Source organism: Adiantum capillus-veneris, chromosome 8 (genome assembly GCF_014529385.1).
Source record: "Adiantum capillus-veneris isolate H3 chromosome 8, ASM1452938v2, whole genome shotgun sequence".
In the NCBI taxonomy this organism is placed as follows: domain Eukaryota; kingdom Viridiplantae; phylum Streptophyta; class Polypodiopsida; order Polypodiales; family Pteridaceae; genus Adiantum; species Adiantum capillus-veneris.
This window is the reverse complement of record NC_140938.1, coordinates 60,172,188-60,182,045: the sequence shown is the minus strand read 5'-3', so window position 1 is coordinate 60,182,045 and position 9,858 is coordinate 60,172,188.

The window sequence follows — 9,858 nt, the reverse complement described above, 5'->3', positions numbered from 1 at the left end:
AAGTCGACATCGGGACGCCTTGAAGGAGATTCTAAAAGACGAACCTAGCATAAGTAAAGACAAAATCGAGAAGTGGTTTCGGCTTGAGCAAGCTGTTGAGGGCAGATTTCGAGATTAAGAGAAGAATTAATTAAGAAGACGGCTTGTGTGAGAGCTTTCGAGGTTTCTTGGAAGAGGAAATTGAAAAATTCATAAGCTTGGTATGATGCCGACACTCCCCAGTGAAGTCAAGGTTGCAACATTTTCTGTCCGAAGCACAAAGGGAATATTACAATTCAAATTGAGGGTCCGATAAGGACCACAGTGGGAGTGGCCTCTTGCAAGCCCAACGACTAGTACCAACGGGGGTGTCCTGGAGCAATTTCTCTTGTTGTCTCGTGGCCGAAAGTGCCTCTGCATGTCACTGTTGTCCTCCCTCTTCCTCACGCTATCACTCTGTAGACCTCCAAAGTTAGTGTTTACACACACTTTAATGTAAAAAGTGTAAAGAATGAGGATGCAAGAGAGCTACACAAGACAAGCACAAAGCACACAGAGATGGAAAGCTTCTTCTTCTTCTTCTTCACAGAAAAGAGAGTACAAAATGACTAAGTGCTAAAGCTGAAAAGTAGCACATATGTACATGCGGTCACTAAGTGTGAACTCGCTAGAAGCGTACTACGCTGGCACTATAAGTGTAGTCCAGCTGTAGAATCACTGGCAGAGATCCTCCGTGTCGGTCACCTAACGCGCCAGTGAGTAAATGCCGTAAGCGGCCAAGACCCATAGTGGATGCCAGCTCAAGGTGTAGAGCTCGACATCTCAACACTTCCCCTCGAGCTCTGCATGTCGCAGAGTCCAAGCATAGTCCGCAAACGTCGAAGCTTCTCAGCTCCAAGGGCCTTGGTAAAGATATCCGCTATCTGCTCCTCTGTGCTAACGTAGACCAAGTCGATGTCGCCCGCCAACACTCGCTCTCGAACGTAGTGGTAATAGACCTCTATGTGTTTGGTCCTGGCATGGAACACTGGGTTCCTAGCCAACTGCATGCTGCTGAGGTTGTCACAATGGATGAAAATCTGCTGGTCCACCTGCACTCCCAAGTCCTCAAGTAATGTGCGTAGCCAAGCTACCTCGCACGCCGCAACTGCTGCACCTCTGTACTCGGCCTCTGTGCTCGATAAAGCAACCGTAGGCTTCTTTTTGCTGCTCCAAGTAACAGCAGCACTCCCAAAAGAGAACATGAAGCCACTCGTAGATCTCCTATCAACAATGCTACCTGCCCAATCTGCATCTGTATACCCATACAATGCTAATGGTGCATCTGCTGCATAGAACAATGCGTAGTCAAGAGTACCTTGCACATACCTAAGTGTGCGTCGTACTCCATCCAAATGTGGCTTCCTCGGAAGCTGCATGAACTGACTCTCCAAGCCCACTGTGTAGCTCAAGTCTGGCCTCGTGATAGTCAAGTAGATTAGACTACCCACAATCTTCCTATACATATTGACATCCTCAACAACATCACCCTTCTCTGCACTCAACTTTGCATTCACATCCAAGGGAATAGAAATTGGCTTACAATCAACCATACCATACTTTGACAACATGTCCAAAGCATACTGTCTCTGTGATAGCCATACACCCTCTAGAGTCTTGATCACCTCAATGCCAAGAAAGTAGCGCAACTCACCTAAATCTTTCATTTCAAACTCCTGTTTGAGAAGACCCTTCACATGGTCAATCTCCATAGCATTGTCACCAACAATAATAAGGTCATCTACATATATGGTAATGACCACAATCCCCACATCACTCTCACGTACATAGAGTGAATCATCAGCATGAGCTCTCCTAAAACCAATACTGACAAGATACTTGGCAATCCTGTCATACCATGCTCTAGAGCCCTGCTTCAAACCATACAAAGCTTTGAGAAGTCTGCATACATAATCTAGGTAACCTGGATCGACATAACTAGGTGGCTGATCCATATACACTTCCTCTTGCAACTCACCATTCAAGAAGGCATTCTTTACATCCATTTGATGCATAATCCATCCTCTAGATGCAGCCACTGCTATGACAGCTCTCACAGTCGTCATCTTTGCCACTGGAGCAAAGGTCTCCTCATAGTCTATGCCATACGTCTGTGCATAACCCTTTGCGACCAGCCTTGCCTTGTGACGCTCAATGTTACCATCAGCCTTATGCTTGGTTTTATACACCCATTTACAGCCAATAGCTTTCTTGCCACTTGGCAATGGCACCAACTCCAATGTGTCGTTTGCTTCCAATGCAGCCATCTCTTCATTCATTGCATCATCCCAATGCACATTTCCAACTGCATCCTCAAAACATGTGGGCTCCACATCCTGTATCACCTTAGCCATGTAGGCTTGGTGATGTGCTAGATACCCATCATAAGTCAATTTCTGAACTGGATTTCTGACTCTATTAGATCTGCGCGGTCCTGGGTCACTCCTTTGCCCTCTAGCATCTTCTTGTACTTTCCTTACACCAGGTGTCCTGACAACCGGAATTCCAAATTCCTCATCAAGACTTTGTTCAGAACCATCTGAATCCATGTCTACATGTGAAAAACCTGATGATGCATCAGCCATAAAGGGAGGTTCATCAACCTTTTCCTTTCCTTTTCGTGATACATTCCCTGTACCTGTTGGTGGAGTAACCTGCGTACGTAGTCTACCATTCCATGGTTTCTCAACAGAGCCACGAGAAGAGGACTCTTGTGGTCCACTCAAAACCTGTGATTGTGGCCTCACATTTTGTACAACCACATCATCTTTTACATCAGCCCCAATAGTGCCATGTGCATTACTGTACCAGCTGCTCATCTCATCAAAGACTACATCTCTGCTCACTCGTAATTCTCGTGTAGTAGGATTGTAGCACCTGTACCCCTTTTGTTCAAGGGAATATCCCACAAGAATACATTTCTCTGCTTTAGGATCCAATTTCCTACGCAACTCATCTGGTACATGCACGTAAGCTATGCAGCCGAACACTTTCAAGTGTGCCAAATCAGGCTTTGTACCTGTAAACTTTGTACCTGTGTTACATCATGCACCGCAGCTGTAGGTGTCCTGTTCATAATGTACACAGTTGTATTTACGGCTTCAGCCCAGAAATGATGAGGCATGTTCTTCTCATTCATCAATGCACGTGCAACCTCTGCAATGTGCCTGTTTTTTCTTTCTGCGACCCCATTCTGTTGTGGAGTATATCTGCATGTAAACTGCCTGCGTATACCATGCATTCGCAGAAAATCTGAAAAATCTTTGGAGAAGTACTCTCCCCCTCCATCTGACCTCAATGTCTTGATTTGCATATCTGTCTCCTTCTCAATCATGACTTTGAAGTCTTGAAAGTGACCAAACACTTCACTTTTGTTACGCATATAGTAGACCCATACTTTCCTTGTATGGTCATCAATGAAAGAGACATAATACCTGCAACCATGTATACTTGCAGTATCGGTTGGACCCCAAACATCTGTGTGCACCACCTCAAGTGGCTTTTTACATACATTGCGCTCATGTGGAAATGAGTCCTTTGACTGTTTTCCAAACTGGCATGCTGCACACACTTTATGCATACCATCCACCTTGAATTTGGGCAAACCTTTTACAATCTGTTTTGATTGCATGCTGCGCAATCTCTGCTCATTGACATGGCCAATGTGTTTGTGCCAAATGTCAACATCAGCCACAACACATGTGCCCTGTGCAAATAAGGCATCTTTTACCTCAGGCATGTCTACATTTAGCGTAAACATTCTGCCCACACATTTGCCCTCTGTGATCAGCTTACAGCCATTCTGGAAATCTTCTACATAACAGCCATTTGGATTGAAGCGAACCTGCAAACCCTGCTCAACCATTTGTCCAACAGAAACAAGATTCTTTGTAATGTTTGGGACATGAAGTACATCTGCTAAGTACTTTGATTTCCCACTCTTCGTATTTAGAGGTATGTCCCCTACATGAGCAATGGGGTGAGCTGTGTCATCTCCTGTCTGCACATAGCCTGACACATCTGGTTTGCGCATATCTCTAAACCACTCTCCATGAGACGTCATGTGACTAGAGGCACCTGAATCCACATACCAAACATCATCTTGGGTGGAATTCTTTGCAGTCATTGTATTCATTACATGCTGCATAACAAACATGCGCTCGTTTTTGTTGTCATTTGCATCTCTGCTAGTAGATGCATAGTTGCCATGTTCTCTCTTTCCACTTGCTTTTCCCTTTGGACAATCACGTGACATGTGACCTCTTTCACCACAAGTCCAACATTCTCTGTTATCTGGAGTATGTTGTTGCCTGCTTGATCCTGCACCACGACCTCTTTGACTCCCCCTGCCTAGAGACTGGTTTCCCCTGCCACCTGTATTGTTTTGATTTGATTGACCTTCCAGAAATTGGCCCCTGCAACCCCTTGGGCCTCGACCACCACGACCTCTACCTCTACCTCTGTTGGAGTTAGAATAGAAGGCCTGTTCAGAATTATTTCTACCATGAGAAGAAGATGTGTCAAGGTTCTTCTCCTCCAGAATAAGCATAGAAATCAAATCTTGGAACACGGGGATGTCGTCTCTTGTATTCATGGAAGACCTGAAATGTACATACTCATCTCCTAGACCATCCAAGCATGCACGGACAATGTCATCCTCTTCCACTGAGACTTTAATAGATCCAAGAACCTCAATGATACTCTTGATCTTCAAGGCATAATCATTGATTGAGAGGTTGTTCCTCTTAACCTGATTTAGCTCCAACTTTAGTTGAAGCTTCCTGGCCTTGGTGTTCACCTCGAACACTCTGCCTAAGTTTCTCCATGCAATGGCGGGGGTTTCAGCATCCTGTAGATAGCCCATCATGCCATCTGTGATGCTCATAGAAAGCCAATACATCACTTTGCTCTGGCCTTGTTGCCAGTCCCTCAAAGCTTTCCTTTGTTCTGCTATAGCATTTGCCTCGGGAATCTCTGTTCCTTTTCATTGTCTCCTTCTACATAGTCCCAATAACCTTTTTCTTTTAGGAAATTTGTTATTCTGAACTTCCATGCAGGGTAGTTATTTTTCTCAAGCTTCTCAGTAACAATCTGACTGAAACCGTCAAACATCTTGAAGCACTAAGACAAAATAGTTGCAATCTACAAAAACCTGCAAATCTGTTGAACCTGCTATCGTGGTACCTGTAACGCTTTCTACACTCAACAAGTGTCCACAATCAAGCGTACATACAACCACTGTACTTGTACAGTAAATCTCTGTATACTGCACTTTGGAGACCTTTTCAGAAACTTGTGCGAGAAACTCGGCATCTGGTCGTGGATTGCGAACGAAGGGATTGTGATGCTCTTGCTCTCTTAGCCTCTCTTGCCTGCACCAGGCTCTGATACCATGTAAAGAATGAGGATGCAAGAGAGCTACACAAGACAAGCACAAAGCACACAGAGATGGAAAGCTTCTTCTTCTTCTTCTTCACAAAAAAGAGAGTACAAAATGACTAAGTGCTAAAGCTGAAAAGTAGCACATATGTACATGCGGTCACTAAGTGTGAACTCGCTAGAAGCGTACTAGGCTGGCACTATAAGTGTAGTCCAGCTGTAGAATCACTGGCAGAGATCCTCCGTGTCGGTCACCTAACGCGCCAGTGAGTAAATGCCGTAAGCGGCCAAGACCCGTAGTGGATGCCAGCTCAAGGTGTAGAGCTCGACATCTCAACAAAAAGGTGTGGCTCTTATTTACTCTTTGGTCGGCCACCCAGTGAACTCCCAAAGACATCCATTTTAAAGCCCTTTCACCCACTTTCAAGCTCTTGACCGGCCATTGCAAACCCAAGCAGTAAAAAGAAAAGTTTGGCCGCCCAACTAGCCAATTTGAAACTTCAAGGCCAAGTACGATCCAATTTTTTTAGCCATGGTATCACCATAAACCCTTCAATTTCCACAGGCTTTGATCTCTTTGAGATCCATATTTAAAACTTCTTTTCGGCCCTCCACAAAGCATTTGAAGCAAGTTTTCCAAAGCACGACACCAATGGTATTTAATCTGACAAGGCAGAAATGAAGATGTACAGACTTACACTGATCATTTTTGGAATTGCCTCATTCAACTTCAAGCTATCGAACATGTCATCTGCAAGAAATTAAAGCGTAAGTATATATCTAGGTTAGCACTGCAAATTGGTGATGAAGTGGACATGTTTGAGCCAGATTCAAAGTCAAAGACCATCTATTTGGCACTAAGTTAAACAGTCTACTAACACTAACCATTAATAAGAGAATTCTTTCCTATCCAAACTTTTACAAGAGACGCAAATTTGACAACTCTACCACCTCTTCTCAACCACATGGCACAAACAACAATCCTATGTAGCAGAGTACCAATCACAATCCTTCAACCAACCAACACCCCAAAAAGGTGAAATGTTATAAATGCTTTCAGTTTGGTCATTATACAGAGAAGTGTCCAAACAACCCTGTTAAGAGCAACGATCGTTCCAATGGCCAACCTAATGGAGTCATACGCAACCACCACAACCAAAAGCCATTCAACAACAAGCGCCTAAATGGTGCACAAATTAACCTCATCAAAGATGCTATCCCGATGACAATGAAGTTGAGGTCAACTATGGTGAGGGCTATGATCCTGAGTATGATACCAATGACGATCCTTATCTAGGTATTCCTATATCTCCACACACTCTTCTCAAAGTGAAAGGCACAATTAAAGGTGAACATATCACAATTATGTTAGATGATGGTAGTAGCTATGATTTCATCTCTACACGATTGGCACAACAACTATCTCTTTCACAACTCTGTTCACCTCACAAAGTAAAAACTATTTTTACTAATCAACATTTTAACTGTAAAACTCAGGTCATTGTTGAAGTTTGCATTGGTGAATTCTCTCATACACGTACATTTATAGTCGTACTTTTGCATGGTATTGACATGATTTTGGGGATGCTTTTTTGACATGAATTTAACCCACCAATAAATTACAAAACACGTACTTTAACTCTCTCTCATGAAAACAAAGCCCACTCCAGCCAAGCACTCCTAGAACACCAAAAATTCCCACCCTTCTCTCACACTCAAGCCAAACAAGCAATTTGAAAGCAAGGGAAAACATATCTAATGCTTGTAAACCAACTTTCTACTCAAGCGGACACTTTCAAGACTCTTCACACAATGAATTTCTCTCACAATTTAAACATTATTTCATGCATGATTTGCCTCTTTGACTACCACCATCACGTCTTGAAGACCATAAAATTGACATTAATCCGGGTAGTGAACCTCCCTCTAGAGCACCATACCGTGTAAACCCCACCGCACACAAGGATATATAAAACCAAATCATAGACTTACTTGATCAAGGCCCTATTAGACCTAGTAGTTTCACCATATGGAGCTCTAGTACTTCTTGTTAAGAAGAAAATGGAACCTTTCGTATGTGTATTGACTACATGGCTCTAAACAAGATCACCATTAAGAATAGATTTCATATTCCTAGAGTGGGCGATCTTCTGGACAAACTCATAGGGGAAAATATCTTTAGCAAAATCGCCCTTCAATCAGGGTATCACCAAGTTAAAATGTTTGAACAAGATGTCTAAAAAACTGCACTCATAACACAAATGGGGCACTATGAATTTCTTGTCATGCCATTTGGCCTGACAAATGCACTAGCTACCTTCACTCGCATGATGAATCGAATATTCATTCACCTTCAAGACTTTGTCATTGTATTTTGATCATATTCTAGTATTTAGTAAATCTGAGCAAAAACATAAGGAGCGTTTAACAAGTGTCTTTGATCTTCTATCACAAAACCTTCTATACTTGAATCCTGAAAAAAGTTCATTTTTCCAATCTGAAATAGAGTATTTGGGACATATTGTATCGGGTAAAGGAATACATGTAGACCCCAAGAAAATTGAAGCTATACAATCATGGACTAGACATAAAAACCTGCATGAGCTATGTTCTTTCATTGGTCTTTGCAATTATTACAGGAAGTTTGTTCATAATTTTGCCTACAAATCACACTATCTGACTCTCCTGTTAAAGAAAAACACCCTATATGTATGGACTCATCTACAAGAAAGCTCATTCATTGCACTTAAGAATGCTTTGACTAATTCACTTGTGTTACAATTACCTGATGTGGACCGACCATTCTTTGTGGTAGTCACTGATGCTAAGTAGAAAAGGTATCGGTGCAGTTCTTATGCAAGATAACCATCCAATTCATTTGAAAGTCGTAAATTTAAACTATGTGATGCTAAATTTAGTACATATGACAAAGAGTTGACTGTTGTAGTGCATGCTTTGAAATTTTAAAAACACTATCTAATGGGTGCTAAATTAATCATTAAAACTGATCGGCAAAGTATTAAGTACTTGTTATCACAACCCTTAATAAATGATAGGCATATTAAGTGGGTTGCCTTACATTTTTCAACCAAACATTCAGTACCAACCTGGTAAAGAAAACGTTGTGGTGGATGATGCTTTGAGTCGAAGACCCTATCTTAACAATATATCTATTATTATGGGAACTTCATTTGATACTATGCCTGATACTTATGCACAAGATGATGACTTTAAAACCACTTGGTTACATATGCTTGAAAATTCAGTGCACACTTTTCTTGAATACACTAAAAAAAAAAAAAAATCTTTACTTCAAATAGAAACTGTGTGTCACAAAACCATTTTGTGTTCTGCTCATTGAAGTGTTACATGAACCACCTTATGTTGGACATAGAGATTTTGTTGCTGCTTTTTAGAATTTATGTCGTGATTTTTATTGGCTTGCCATAAAAAGTGATGTTAAACAGTATGTTTCATCTTGTTTAATTTGCTAAAAGATTAAAGCAACAACATGTAAGAAATTAGGTATGTTACATCCTCTCCCTATTCTTGAAAGACCTTGGGAACTCATTTTATAGACTTTGTTACTGGTTTCCCACTCATTGCTCACAAACATGACATGATTTGGACTGTTATAGATCGTTTTTCTAAGCAAGCATATTTCATTACATGCAAGAAAACTCTCACTTAACATCAAACTGCACTTCTTTTTTAAAATGATGTTTTTCCTCATCATCGTTTGCCAAAAGTAATCATATCTCATAGGGATTCAAATTTCTGTAGTGCTTTTTGGACTACAGTTTTTGAAAATCTTGGCACCACACTTGATTTCACTTCTGCATTCCATCTTGCATCTAATGGTCAAACAAAAATCACTAATCGTATTATTATTGACTTATCTTATGTGTCTTCTCAACCCAAGAAGTGGGATGATTACATGCATATTTTACAATTTGTTTATAACAACACCACACACTCTGCTACAGGTAACTCTCCTTTTGAGATTGTGTATGGTCGTTATCTTCTTGCTCCAGCTTCAAGAGTTTCTAACATTGTGCATATAGTTTTGATGAATTTCATGAAATTTATGAAAGTGTACACTCTGCTATAAAGCATTCACAAGAACTGTACACTAAGCATGCTAACAAGCACCTTAAACCACATGAATTTAAGGAAGGAGATTATGTTATTCTTTGAATTGAAAAGAGAAGAATTAAAAGTGTTGATACAAATATTTTGTTAATCTTGCTCCTCGTTTTTATGGTCCATTCAAAATTTTTGATGTGCTCAATGATATTTCATTTCGTTTAGAATTACCTTCACGCTGGCACATTCACAATGCATTTCACATTAGTTTACTCTGACCCTTTAGAGGACCCCTACCTACACATTTTATTTATGAAGAACCGCCCACACTTGTAGATCAAGAAGAGAAACTCATTCCTGACCAAATAATTGATC